This window comes from Capsicum annuum, chromosome 6 (genome assembly GCF_002878395.1).
Source record: "Capsicum annuum cultivar UCD-10X-F1 chromosome 6, UCD10Xv1.1, whole genome shotgun sequence".
Classification (NCBI taxonomy): Eukaryota; Viridiplantae; Streptophyta; class Magnoliopsida; order Solanales; family Solanaceae; genus Capsicum; species Capsicum annuum.
In genome coordinates this window covers 57,800,105-57,815,374 of record NC_061116.1, presented here as the reverse complement: position 1 = coordinate 57,815,374, position 15,270 = coordinate 57,800,105, and the positions used below count along the sequence as shown (strand labels likewise).

General features: G+C 35.1%; 1 non-coding gene across 1 annotated transcript; it reads right to left on the bottom strand.

The window, feature by feature from the left end:
- Positions 1–1,536: 1,536 nt before the first annotated feature.
- Positions 1,537–1,642, bottom strand: LOC124899879. The gene has a single exon (XR_007057442.1). It is a non-coding gene; the product is annotated as a small nucleolar RNA R71 (small nucleolar RNA).
- Between the last annotated feature and the right edge of the window lie 13,628 nt (positions 1,643–15,270).

The following is a 15,270-nucleotide window of genomic DNA, read 5'->3' as shown; positions in this document are numbered from 1 at the left end:
TGAAGGTCCTTTATTCTACCAATTTTAACATGATGCCATTTTTTTAATTTTGAAATCCCTTTTTGCTGAAGCTTTTTAATCCCTTTTAGCAGCTTGGAACTGGATTCTTGTTAATTTTGAGATCTGAGAACTTGAATCGAAACCATAGAGTAGAGTTTACCTATTTTTGTTGAGTTTTAACTTTGAATTCGAGATTTTCTTGGATTATTTTGATTCCATGGCTGATCTAAATGAAGATATGAGTATATTTCTCTTATCTCTTACTGTGAGCTGCTAAATGTCTTTCCTGGGTTATGTATGAATGTGTAATGATAATTGGATGGGTGCTATTTATTTGCATCCTTAACTAATTATTTTTTATGGGTTTGACCTTACTCTTTGTTATAACTTACAATTAGAGGTTGCAAACTTTAGTTAACCCTAGGTCCCTTATCATCCTTAACAAAGGGGATAAGGGTGAGGAGTAGTGGTAAACTTTTACATGATATCCATAATTTAATAGTAGCTGTTAAACATAAGATTGCTAAATCACGGTCATAGGTTGGTTAAGACGTACCACCTGTGAGATGTTTAAAAGAATCCACTTGTGATATTTAATATTTTATTAAAATATTGGCATTAAAACCTAGGACCTACCCTACCCATATCGATTAATTGAGCTACACCACATATTTACTGACCCATGCATGTACTCACTCCCATGAAAGCATAACCCAAAGTATTTTTAACTCTTGATTACAAATTCTCAAACTCACTAATGCAAACTAAATGTGCATTTGACAAACTAAATACAACAACATTTGAATTACTCCCTCATTTTACTTTACTATATTTGTTTTGAGCATTACGAGTAAACACTTAGTCACTTATGACACTCGAAAGTAAATCTTTCACCTTCATTTCCTGTTGAGTCGATCCTGACTTCAGACTGGATAAATATTATATTGACAACAACCATATAAAGTTTGAGGTGTATCTTGAGTTCTATCAAAATGGCTTCGTTATCAGAGAATCTGATGTAGCATTCATTCATTATAGTGCTAGAAATTACTTTTGTTAGCCATGATGAGAACTTTACTTTATTTGTTATTTTTGACATTTGTAGGTGATAACATTTACCAACAATAAAATATGAGTTAACATGGTTGAGATATCACAACCTTTGATGGGCATCTTGAGGACAAAGATTATTTAAGAGATGTCAAAAAGCACAATTGCAATTCGTATCCAACCAGTGGTCAGTAATACGGTCTTCTACATCACAAGTGTTGTCCTTCACCTACTCCAAATTAGGAGACTATTTTGAGGACAAGCTCATGAGAATGCGAACATTCATTTGAACTTTTTTATAGATGTTGGGACCCATTCAACATTGTTAACATTCCACAAGAGTCTATCCATTTAAGGTTGTTCCAATTTTCTCTAACAGGTGAAGAGTTAATGTGGTTGTGTTAATTGCCTGAGTGCTCGATTACATATTTGGTGGAATTAATGAAAGACTTTCTTAATCAATTTTCCCTCTATCTGGTATTTTATAATTTATAGACGAGATTACAAAATTTCTAAAAGCTAGTGGTGAACCGTTGCTTGAAGCATGGCTAAGGTTCAAGAAGAAATTGATACATTGACCTAACCATGAGTTACAAAATAAAATGCTACTTCAAATATTCTATAGGGATTTGGATCAATTGAACAAGGCGGTTGCAGACAAAGTGGCTAGTGTTTGCCTTGGGATTATTAGATCAAATGATGAAACAAAGTATAGCATGGCACACACGAGATACTAAAGTGGCCGTAGGGCTCCCTTCTTATCTTATTTGAGCCAAGAACAAAGGATAAAGGATGAGGAGAGAGACAAAACTTGAACAAAGTAATTATGCAATTAGGTCTCCTAACAAAATATGTTATGAGTCCAACTCTAAAAGCAGTCAGCACCTTAGCTTCAAAAGGAACTAAATATATGAGGATAATAATGTGGAGTAACTTGATAAATAGATCCATTTCTTATCAGACCAAATGGGGGGTTCTTGACCTACCTATCAAAGGCAAAAGGGTAATCAAGGGTGGAAGAAAAGTGATACAGATTGGAGGGATTGCAATCATGATAGAGATTGGAGGGACAAGGAAAGATAAAGGGATCGAGATTGCATAGATAAAGACCATAATCATGATCAATACATAACTCTACATAATAGGTAAAATGGAAAAAACTCTAACACCGTGGTCCCCCAAAGTTATAAGAAAGAGGGCATGCTTGCTCATATTCTTATGGGGGTTGAGCAGAGTTACCAAATGCTAAGGAGATACAGGGAGAGTTTTTTTAACTCAATAAAATAGTCACCTCACATTCGACCTCAATCAAGCTACTTGAAATGCAACTGGGCCAAATTTCAGCCTATCTAAATACAAGGAAAAATGGTGGTTTACCTAGTGCACTATAGCAAATCCAAAATTTGATGCTCATATTATGGAAATTATCTTTGCGTGGTTAGTCTCTTGGTAATGATTTTGTGAATCTTGATAAAGGCCTTAATGAGAGAGGAATTGCAGAGCAAGCAAGTAGGAAGATGTCACGAGTCGATTTATGAGTCATGATGACACTTACTCTATCCCTCTAGTAGTTAAACCAAACCGTAACTCGAAGATAAATGCAATGGGTTAACTTGGTGGAAAATGCCCAATCATAGACAAAAATGAACAACATACTTATAAATAAGTAGAGAGTTCAAAATAGATAAAATAGTCAATACAAGAAACCATCCCACGATCTGGTAGGGCTAGTACAAGAGCATCTAATATTATTAAAACTTAAAGACCTAGAATAGTCAACAACATCTGTTTCGATAACAAAATATTGAATATATAAAGATAGAAGGAAATAGGTGACTCCAAATCCAAGCGCTCACCCTATCTTTAAAAAAATCAACACGATCAACGATCAACGATGACATCTAGTACTCGGATCTACAACAAAAAGGTAAAAAAAGTATAGTATGAGTACTAAACCAATGGGTAATCAGTAGGCATCATCGGCTGACTGAGCTAAATCAGAATATAAGTATGATAAATGCAAGATAACATTACTAAGTTAAGGTACAGAAATGAACCCGAATCATTTTCAATACTGTTGTACATTATAAGTAATTTAATCAGAATAATAATATGACACAAGGCATCAATACATGCCCACATCTCCGTGAAATATAAGTAAATGCATTGAAATAATAACGCATCACAAAGCATCACCCAAGTAATCACAAAATACAAAATTGGCTCCCATATGCCTATTGGTGCGGAAAGTAAATAACTCATCATAGACTCCCATATGCCTGGAGAGAATACTCAAAGATAGAATAAAGAAACCATTCATTGTTACAACTAACCAACTCGTCATTTAACAAACATTGCACAATTTATCATCAATATGTCATTTACTAACATATGATAATGTACCAATATTCCAAAATATTACTATTATTGAACAACCTTATCATAGTTACTCACTAGCCACCATCTATTAGCTAACCATCTCTTATTAACTAATCCATTCGATTACTAGTCATCATATAACCTCTAGTCATCATTTAGTAACTATTACCCACATATCCACTAATTATCATTTTATTAGAAAACCATCATTTATCAACTAACATCATTTATTAACTAATCATCCTTTAACAATAAATCCTCATTTATCAACTAGTCATGATTAGTCACTTAAACAATATCCACCACTAATCCTTATTCATCACTAATCATCAACTATACCACTTTATAATCTTTTATCACTAATCAACAATTATTACTAATCCTAACAAGTCTACTAATTATCCTTTTCACCACCTTTGGGATATAACCAGCATCCTTGATATCAATATCATACCCTACTATGTATAAGGATATATACATATACATACCTAGGGAATAACAGAGCTGAACTTGAACCGGTAGATGTGCATATAGGAACATCAATATAATCATCCTCCGGCCTTATCAGGTATCAATATATCATCATAATTATCCTTTGGCCTTATCGAGTATCAATATATCATCATAAACACCCTCAAGCATTGTCGGGTATTAACATATCATCATAATCATCCTCCAACCTTGTCAGGTATATATATATATCATTATAATCGCTCCCAAAATTGAATCAGATATAATCAACATCATCATTATCTTCTGAAATTGAGCCAAATATATATCATCATAATCATCCTCTGACCTTGCTCGGTATATCATCCTAATCATCATCAATATGGCCAAAAGCATAATCTTGAGAGTATTTAACAACATAACTATGGACATAATATATTAACATGATCAATAATCATAATTGAAATCGTGAATTCTAGCACAACCAATAGCATGGTTTCCAATAAAGTAAATACATCAAATCTTTGGTATAATCAATGACATGATCGCTAATATAATTAATAAGTATGATCTTTAGTGTAATTCGTAACATATCAATGTGCTTTATCAAAACATAGGTGATAACTTATAAAGAGCCTAATTAAGGGATCATCATTAGCATAGTCAATACCTAATCCATATCATAAACTATAGCTTATTCATATCATAATCAATGTTATAATCACCAATGTAGTCAATAAGCATGTCCTCTAGCATGAACAAAAGTGTAAATGCTGATTTATCGATGATCATGATTTCTAGTGTAATTAAAAGCTCATTCATTGGCTCAATCAATAGCATAATTTATGGCTTAGAAAATGTGATAATCAAGGGCTTATTCAATAATATATCCAGTAGCCCAAACAATAGTCAAAACAATAAAATAATTTAGTAGCTCATCATAAGCTCACCATACACAAGAATAATGATACCTATATTATACCATTGTAATTCAAATTCAAAAATAACACAAAAATCTTATGCAGGTCCCATTTATGAAAATAATATTTTCAAAAACAACCCAACAGTCTTACAAGCTCAAGGAATCATTATCCTAAAAAATGGGTTAAGATAAGCTAAATTGGGGCTAAAATCAAGCCCTAAAGGTTTTGGTGTTTTGAGCTAGAAATTAAGAAATTTCATCAAGAAAAGGGTGAATTCTTACCTCAAATCTGAAGATAATCGCGAAAATAAATGTTAATCAAGATCCAAGTCAGCCACATGTCTCAGTTTTAAGCAATCACATTTTAGGGTTTATGCTCTCAAGAAAAGGATGAGAATTGGAAGAATTTTCGACATTTGGGGTCTATTTATATCCATACTAGGTACTCGAGTCATGCTATGGTGGACCCAGACCTGTGATCGCAATTCACGACATTAAAATCAGATGCTGCGATCACAACACTCCCTTCTGTATCGCAACACTTTGGAGCTGCACTGGTGAGTTGCGATTGTAACACTTCCTCCACAATAAAACTACTTTGTCTGCCAAGGGTACCACAATTGAGGCCCTTGGCTTGCGATTCTAGCTGCACCAGATGATTGCTGAAACTTGAAAAATCTTTAAATTTTTCATTAAGCCCTCAAGATTTATCTGGAATCCCATATACATAAAAGAATAACATAACCATACCAAAATCAACATTTCAGATGCGATGGCACACTCATAATTTCATTCCTAGGTCATTTTAACCAAATATGGGTCCCACACTCATATTTTATTTCGTTAACTTTTTGACCAATAGGTTGAAATGAGATCGGGTGTCTCAACTAAAGATTTACCTAGCCAAAAATCGACATTCCAGAGCTAATGGCACAGTTAAAATTTGTATAAGAGGTTGTTTTACTAAAGTTTTTACCCAGTGGCCATTTGGAACCTATAAAGATTTTAAAATAGGAATTGGCTCTAAAAACCAAATGAAATGCTTGGTAACTGAATTGTCAGCTCCAGTAAGTCATAAATGACTTGGGTTAGCTATGGAAAAATTCTAATGGAGAAAATAAGTAGAAATATGAAAAATGACCAGAAGGGTCATTATAATATCCACTACTAAAGGAACATTTATCTGTAAAAGTTAAGGATTAGTATGTACCTACAGTCTTAAATAGGTGTGGATGCTAGGTCTGCATTTTGCTCTTGATCTCCCAGGTGGGTTACTCTACTGGGCGATGCCTCCACTGAACCTTAACTTCAGGAATCTCCGTAGTGTGCAACCGCCTAACATCACTAGCTAAAATGAGCACCAACTTCTCCACGAAGGTTGAATGCTCGTTCAATTGGACTAAGTCTCATCTAAGAACATGAGAAGGATGGGGAAAATATCACCACAACATAGAGACATAGAAATTTGGATGAACAATGACAAAATCTGGAGTTAAATCTAACTCATAAGCAACCTCACCAATTACATAGAGAATTTTGAATGGTCTAATAAATCTATGCCTGAGCTTTCCCTGCCTTTCGAACCTCATCACACCCTTCATGGGTAATACATAGAGGAATACTCAACCACTAACTCCAAACCACAAGGAACGGTGTCTAGGGTCTGCATAGGCCTTCTTCCTACTCTAAGCTATTCTCAACCTATCTTGGATCACCCTAACTATATTCAATGACTCCTGAAGAAAATCACTACCAGGGGGCTTGACCTCAGAAGTCTTAAACCATCCAATTAGGGAACGACATCTCCTACCTTACAAATCCTCAAAAGGTGCCATCTCAAAACTTGAATGATAGTTTTTATTACATACAAACTATACCAAGGCTAAGTGCTGCTCCAATTGGCCTCCGAAATCCATAACACAAGCTCAGTGCATGTCCTCAAGAACTTGAATAATCCGCTCTAACTAACCAACTGTCTGTGGATGGAAAGTGGTACTACCACCTGAGTGCCCAACTCCACCTGAAATGCTCTCAAAAATGTCAAAGTGAACTTTGAACAACAGTTCAAAATAATAGAAATGGGCATACCATGCAAATGAACTATCTCCTGAACATAGATATGGGCCAATCTCTCAGGACTGAAGGACATCTGAATAGGAATAAAATATGCTGAATTGGTCAAATGATCTACAATGACCCAAATACCATCATAACCACGGGAAGTAAGAGGCAAACCATTAACAAAATCCATGGTAATCTATTCTCATTTCCACTCGGGAATGGGCAACCTCTAAGTTAATCCAGTAGGTCGCTGATGCTCGACCTTTACCTACTAACAACATAGGCAACGAGTTAAATAGTCTGCCATATCTCTCTTTATACCACTCCACCAAAAATATTATCTCAAATCTCTATACATATTGGCTGTGCCCAAATAGATGGAATATCTAAATCTGTGAGCCTCATGAAAAATCAACTAAATCAAGTCATCGATCCTCAAAACACAAATACAACCATCAAATATCAAAACACACTTAGAATCTATGGTGTTCCTCTTGGACTCACTACTCAACACCTGGTCATATGGAATCAAAGCTTACTATCCTCAAACTGACAATCTCGAATCTTCTCAAATAATGAAGACCTCATATTAACACTAATAAAAATCCTTCTAGGGTTTGATATATAAAGGAAAACCATCAATTTGGCTAAGGACTAAATGTCCCGTGCTAATTACTTTTGAGAAATTAAAATACAATCCAAGCTAACCATACTCACTATCTCCCAACTCAAGGCATTTGCTACCATATTTTCCTTTCTCAGATGATACAAGATCAAAATATCATAATCCTTAAGCAACTCCATCCATTTATGCTGTCTTACATTAAGCTCCCTATAGGTTATAAGATGCTGAAGACTGCGATGATCAGTGATAGTATCACAATGTACAACATAAGGATAATAACTCCAAATCTTAAGCGCAAAAACTACTGCTGCTAACTATAAGTCATAAGTGGGGTAGTTACGCTTGTACACCTTAAGTTATCTAGAAGCATAAGTAATGATATGACCCTGATGCATCAATACACAACCCAAACTAACATTGAAATCATTACAAAATAAGGTGAATCCCTTCTCTCAATAGGAAGAGCTAAAACAAGAGCCGAAGTGAGAAAATCCTTGAGTTTCCAAACTTGACTCGTACTCCTCGAACAATTGTAAAGGAACCTCTTTCCAATTCAATCTAGTCATAGGGGCTAAAATAGTGGCAAAACCCTCAACGAATCATCTATAATAACCAGCTAAACAAATGAAGCTATGAACCTCAGTTGAAGATATAGGTCTAGCCCAGCCACAGATCTCCTCAATCTTAGCTAGGGCTATAATCATACCATCTTTAGACACCACATGTCCAAGGAATGCCACTGACTCAAGCCAAAACTCATACTTTAAGAACTTGGTGAAAAGCACACAGTCTCTTAAAGTCTGGAGCACAATCCTGAAATACTGAACATGCTCCTCTCTACTCCTTAAATGCACAAGGATTTTGTCAATGAACACAATCACAAAAGAATCCAAATATGGCCTAAACACTCAGTTCATCAAATCCATGAATGCAGCTAGGGCATTAGTTAACCCAAAAGACATCACTAGGAACTCATAATGACCATAACGGGTCCTAAAGATTGTATTCAAGATATCTTTAGCCTAAATCTTCAATTGATGGTAGCCAAATCTCAAATCAATCTTAGAAAATTCCATCACACCCATAAATTGGTCAAACAAATCATTAATATGAGGCATAGGATAATGATTTTTCACCGTCACCTTATTAAGTTGCCTATAATCAATACACGTATGCGCGGAGCCATTTTTCTTCTTCACAAACAATACAGAATCTTGCCAAGGGGACACACTCAGTCTAATAAAACCCTTACCAAGAAGATCCTAAAGTTGAGAATTCATTTTCTTAAACTCGGCATAAGTCATATGATAAGGTGCCATAAAAATAAATTGGGTGCTAGGCTTTATATCAATAGCAAACTCAATCTCATAAATAGGGGAAATACGAGGCAGGCCGGTGAGGAACTCATAGGAAACTCTCAAACTACAGGAACAAAGTTAGTGACAAACTCTCCGCACTAGAATCATAGATAAAAGCGAGATAAGACTCACAACCCCTAAAAATAAATCTCCTAGCACATATATAAGAAATAATTTGCATCATCTCCCAGCAAATAGCTCCCTGCCATACAACTGGGGTATAATGAGCACGGCTAAGGTAATGATCTTGACAAAATAATCCATGATTTCATGATAGTGGAATAGCCAGTCCATGCCTAAAATCATATCAAAATCCACTATATCTAGAATAATAAGATCATTATAAGTATCAACACCAGTAACAATCACAACACATCATCTTATAACCCAATCCACTACTAAAGAGTCATCTTTGAGAGTAGATATGCATAGTAGCGTAGATAATAATAACAAGACAACTCCAATAGTGGTGCATAATAAGCCAAAATATAAGAATAAGTGGATCTCATATCAAATAAAGTAAGGCCAACTGGCGACTCACCAAAATTATACCTGTAAAAACAACATTCAAAGACTCAACCTTAGGTCTAGCAGGTACTGCATATAACTGACCACGCCTGCTACCTAGCAGGAACCTACCAACTGATTAACTCGATGATAGAGGAACCTCAACTCTAGGAGCTACAGCTACGTATTGTGCCCCCGCCTTAGTACCACTCTAATTCGTAGACTGTGTATCATCAAATGACACACCACCAACTAAACCCAAAAGCTGAACTAATTAATCTCTGAGCACTAAAGAGGAATAAACTCTAGTAGAGCCTGGGCTATTCCCTAGCCCACCATTGGTTGGGTGGTAGAATCTCTTGGTTAAGATTAAGAATAAGACCTGGGAAAGGCGGCCTTTCCTGACCCTTAGATGGGGAAACATCACGCGATCGTCCATGACCTTTAGGTTATCCAAAAATAAGAGTAGGATACTTAGGCTCGATCTCTAAATCTTTATTTCGTGTAGCAGTAACATGTGTCCTCGCCATTTGCAAAAGAGTGAAATCAAAGAAATATTCTATGAATATAATGATCTTTCAGGTCATTTTCCATAATCTCACTTATTATTACTTCTAGAGATTTTCCATAGCTATCCCAAGTTAATTATGACTTGCTGGAATTGATAGTTTGGTTACCAGATAGTTCATTTTTTTTAGAACTAATTTCCTATTAGAAGTTTTTGCCGGTTCCAAATGGTCACCAAGGTAAAACCTCAGTAAAATGATCTTGGATAAAAATTCCAACTATGCCAGTAGCTCTAAAATTAATAATTTGGAGCTAGGTAGACCCTTGGTTCAGGTCCTACTACACCCGAACTCATTTTGATCCGTTGGTCAGAAAGTAAAAAATTGGAAGATATGGGCATGTGGCCCTCAAGTGGCCTAAACAACCTTCAATGGAAAATCTAACTCTAAAAATGCATCTAAATTATTGGATTTAGTGGGTTTACATGGTTCATTTGCAAAAATTAGAGTCTAAATGAGTTTTGAAGATTAAAAACAAGTTTTGACCTTGTTGAACAGGGGCCATAGAGATTGTAGCCAGTGTTATGCTGATTGCATGAGCACGATCACAACCTTATGCAGCACGAACGTGGTACCTCTATACCTGGAGGTGTTATAAATAGCCACCTTGGTTCAGATTTGGCCATCTTTCACTTCTCTTTGAGCTCTAGAAACCCTATAGTAGCATGTTAACCTTAAATTAATTCTTGGGAGTGAGTTAGAAGTTTTAATAACATATATTTTCATGATTAACAATGTATTTAAGGTTTTAATCCTTTATTTTTATGCTTTAATTTCTTGAATTTTTGGCCCAAACCCTAAATCACTTGAGGGCTTGATTTTAGCCCAAATAAGCATGGTTTGTACTTAATTCTTAAGGGTTATGATTCCCTAATAGTGTATGAACATTGGGTTGATCTCAGAAATATGTTTTACGTATGTGGGACCCACTTGAGATTTTTGGTGTCATTTTTAGACTCGAGCACAATGGTCCAATATGGATATAGATATTCTCGTAATGATATGTAGAATGTATTTTTGATAGCTTGGCCTCTTGAAGAAGCTTCCCCGAAGGGAATGTAATGACCCTTTAAGTCATTACTTTGGATTCTATTTATCTTTGATGTTAGAGATTTTCCATAGCTGCCCTAAGTAAATTGTGACATTTTAGAACCTATAGCATAGTTATCGGACATTTTGTTTAGTTTCTAGAACTATTTTCCTATTTAGAAGTCTTCGCTGGTTCCAAATAGACATGGAGTGAAAAATTTTGTAAAATAATATCAGATGGAAAATTTGACTTTGCCAATGCATCAAAACATCAAAATTAGTATGGTTACATATCGTTTTTGCTCATATTGAGCTCTAAATACATCCTAAGGCCTCAGACTAAACATGGAATCAAATTCCAAGTTTCAGCAGTCTCTCAGTGCAGCAAGTACTGCAATTGTGTGGGACTTAGTGTGATCTCGATGACCGTAATTGTGGTTAGTGTGTGTCCACAATAACCGCTCTTGAGGGCCTGGGATGGGCCATTTAAAAGGCTCTCCTTGGTTAAAAATTAGCCATTTATTCATTTTTTGAGCCTCAAAAACCTTAATGGCGAGAGTAGTCCTTATAGGGTATGTTGGATATTGATTGGGAGCTTAAAAAACTTACATATTCATGGTTAACATCGAATCTAAGGTAAGATTACTTTAATTTTAGTGTTATATTTTTGAAATAATAGACCTAAAACCTCTAATAGCTTGAGGCTTAATTTTAGCAATAAATATGGTTGTTTTGGACCAAATTATAGAGGGTTATAAATCTCTAATGGTATTTGAACATTAGTTTCGTATCAGAAACTCATTTTCTGTATATAGGACCACTTGGGGTTGTTTTGGTGTCATTTTGGACCTGAAGCACATTAGTGCAATGTGGGTGTTGACATTCTTATAATAATTCTTAGATTATGTTTTTGATAGTGTGGCTAATTAAGGAAGCTTAGAGGAAAGGAAAATCAAAGATTGTTGGTTTATGAGCTATATTTGGATTTAAGGTAGGCTAGGCTTACTTGTAGTTTGACTGAGCTTTATTTTTGTATGACTTTGATATCTTGATAAGATTGGTCCAGGTCTTAGATATTAAAATAGTCTATGGTAGTGTTTGGGTTTAGTTGAATCACTTAGGCTTTTGAACAAATTAAGTGTGATAATTGGCCCATAGTTTAGAACCTTTGTTAGTTGAACTTGTTATCTCACGGATAGCATGAGAATGCTCTAGTTGATATAATTAGACAAAGGTGACTTGTTCACTTATCCTAAGAATAGGTTGAACTAGATATGCGTAGGTGTGGCATTGGGCTTAGAGGTTTGGATGACTTAAGAGTAATACTTGAGGAGGAATAGTCCTATAGAATTAGCATTGATTGATAAGCCTTTGAGATATGATTTAGATAACTTGGACTAATTTTGGGTAGAAGTAACACTTAAAAAGATAAATTGGGACATTAGAAGCGAACCTTATCTAGCCTTAAGATTGAACTATGTAACTTCGTTAGAGACTTATATAAGCGTTGAATGCCTAGAATATGCTATGATAATGTCTGATAAATCTAGAAGAGGTATAAATGTTACGATGATGGTTGCCTGATAAATCCAGAGGATATATTGACATTATGGTGATGCTATGTATGGTAAGCATATATAGATAGATATGTATATGTATGGTTATATTCTTGTATAATTATGCCCGTATGTGTATTAAGAATATGTTGTTTTCCTTGGAAAGTTGTCTATAATTCTTTACCATTAATCACTTGTTAAGTAATGTGGCTCTTGTTAATCCAAATTAGTAAATAGAAGTAGAATATGCCAAATATTGAGTTAATGCTAATTGGTAGGTATAATCATGTGTAGAAGTAAGGATTCACCTATTAGTTATATTTGTCTTGAATAAATGGATAAATAATGGAATTACACCTAGTAAAATGAGTTATGTGATAACTAGTTCTATCCATATAAAGTGGTTACATTACTTGATAGCTAGAAGACTAGAACACTAGTTGGTGGACCTTGTTTAATTATAATGTGGTAACTATTAATTATGGTTGTAAAATTGCTAATCATGATAATAGACTTAACATTATTGATGATTAGTGATATTGATGTATCTTATGCAATACTGTTGGTTCCTTAAATAAGGACATAGAGATATGTGGTGCTAACTAGTAGGTGGCGTTGGTTACTAGATAGATAAGTGTGTTGATAAAATTTATCCTCTTCCTATATAATGACTAGTGTACCTGTGATAACTAGAAGTGTACTTTAGTTAAATGGTGATTATGGTTTAGTTGTACATCTTGACTAGGTAAGGAGGTTGGCTATTTGGTGAATAATGATTAGTTGCTATTTTATGAAGGAGAATTATATAAAGAATTGGTTAGGCTAATGACTGGAGATTATATAATGAATAGAACCTAGTAGCTTAATAATAAGTATTGGTTAGTTAATAATGACTAGATATAGTGTATTGATATCAGTGATTTCTAAATAGCTATATGACTATGGTTGTGATTACCTTGGTGTATGTTATTTTAATTGTGGTAATTGATGAGGATTATGACTTTTGGTACATGACCTTTGATGGGAATTATGGAAACCATGGACATGAAAAGTGGTGAACCTTGGATATTGATGAGTTGGTTTCATGTGTATTTACTTAATGGTTTGATCCTTTCATTCACTCTCCGGTGGTGTGGGATGCTATGATGAGTTATTTACTTTATTGTTACTTGTGTACTTCCTGGTGGAATGGTACACTATGGTGAGTTCTCTTATGCTTTAATTAATGTTGCATATCTTCTCGGTCTTATTGTTATTGTGGTTGTATTAGTGGTGCTTTATGCTTTAGATGATGTACTTTTATATTATATAATGGTATTGGTGCATGATTAATGGATATGTCATAATTTTCTTCTAGTTATATTATTGATTGTATACAATGATGATAAAGATTATTCAAGTTCAATTCTGTAACTTGATTTAGAGATATTTTCTTACTTTATATCATAGTTTAGCTCAGTCAGTCGATGGCGCCTACTGAGTACCCACTATTTTGTTTCTCATACTACACTTCTATACCTTTTTGGTACAGGCTCGAGTACTAGTTGCCGACGCTGAGTTGAGATCATGCTTTGTTGATTTTGCAGAGATAGGGTGAGCTCTTAGGGTTTTAAGTTGCCCGTCTCCCTCCTATATCTATTCAATCTTTGGTATTCAAGATGGATGTATAAGACTATTTAGACTTTGAGTTATATATTCTATGGTCAAACTTAGATACTCTTGCACTGATATTACCAGGTCATGGGAATTAGTATCCCTATTATTATTCTATTATTGAACATTATTATTTATGATTGTGTTATACTATTATGGCCCTTGTCGGGTATTTCTACCAAAGTAAGCCATTGCCTTAGCTCTGAGTTACAATATTGGCTTAACTACTAGTGGGTTTAGTAGGCACCATCATGATTCATGAATCGGGTCGAAAAAAATTGGCATCTGAGCATAGATTTCACCAGTATTGTTGGTACAAGAGCAATCTAATAGTATCCTACGGATTGGAACATTGATGTTTTTTTTCTATCTTTAGGAGGCTATGGGACATTCTTAGGAGTCCTTTACTTCTTTCACTCATATCGTGCTAAGAGTCTCAGTTGGTTTGTAGGATATTTTCTTGACTTGATTCTTTCGCAGATGGCCAGGACACGTGCTACAGTTATGCATAATAAGAGTCCTGAGACCCTGCCTTGTTATGTGTCCCTAGTTAGGGATCAAGATGGGCCACCCCCAAATTCTATTCCTACACCTTAGCTAGAGATTTCTCTGCCATAGAAAATGGTGGACCAGGGACAAGCCTAGGCTTCACCAGGTTTTATTCCTTCTACTTTGCTTATAGACACCTTGATTTAGCTATTGGGTATTATTGATGGTTCGCAGACTACTGAGGTAGAAGTGCAGCTTATAGCTGCATCTTTTGGAGATAAGTTCCTCCTATGCCGACAGTTGTTCAGTCAAAAGTCGCTTAACTAATTATGACCTAGCTTGATATGTCTGCTGAGGATTAGAAAATGCTAGGTAGGTTTTTAAGGTTCGCTCTACCTAGGTTTTTTGGTGCTCTCGGAGAGGATGCATTTGAGTTTCTTACTATTTATGAGGATATAATTTAAGGATTAACCCTTGTTGAGACTTGTGGTGTGGATTACACTATATTTTAGTTGGATTTGTCTACTCGACACTATGGAGAGGTTTTATGAGTTCTAGGATAGTTGGGTCTTCTCCCCTTTCATGGATTTAGTTCTCTGAGATGTTCTTAGAGAAGTTAGGGATT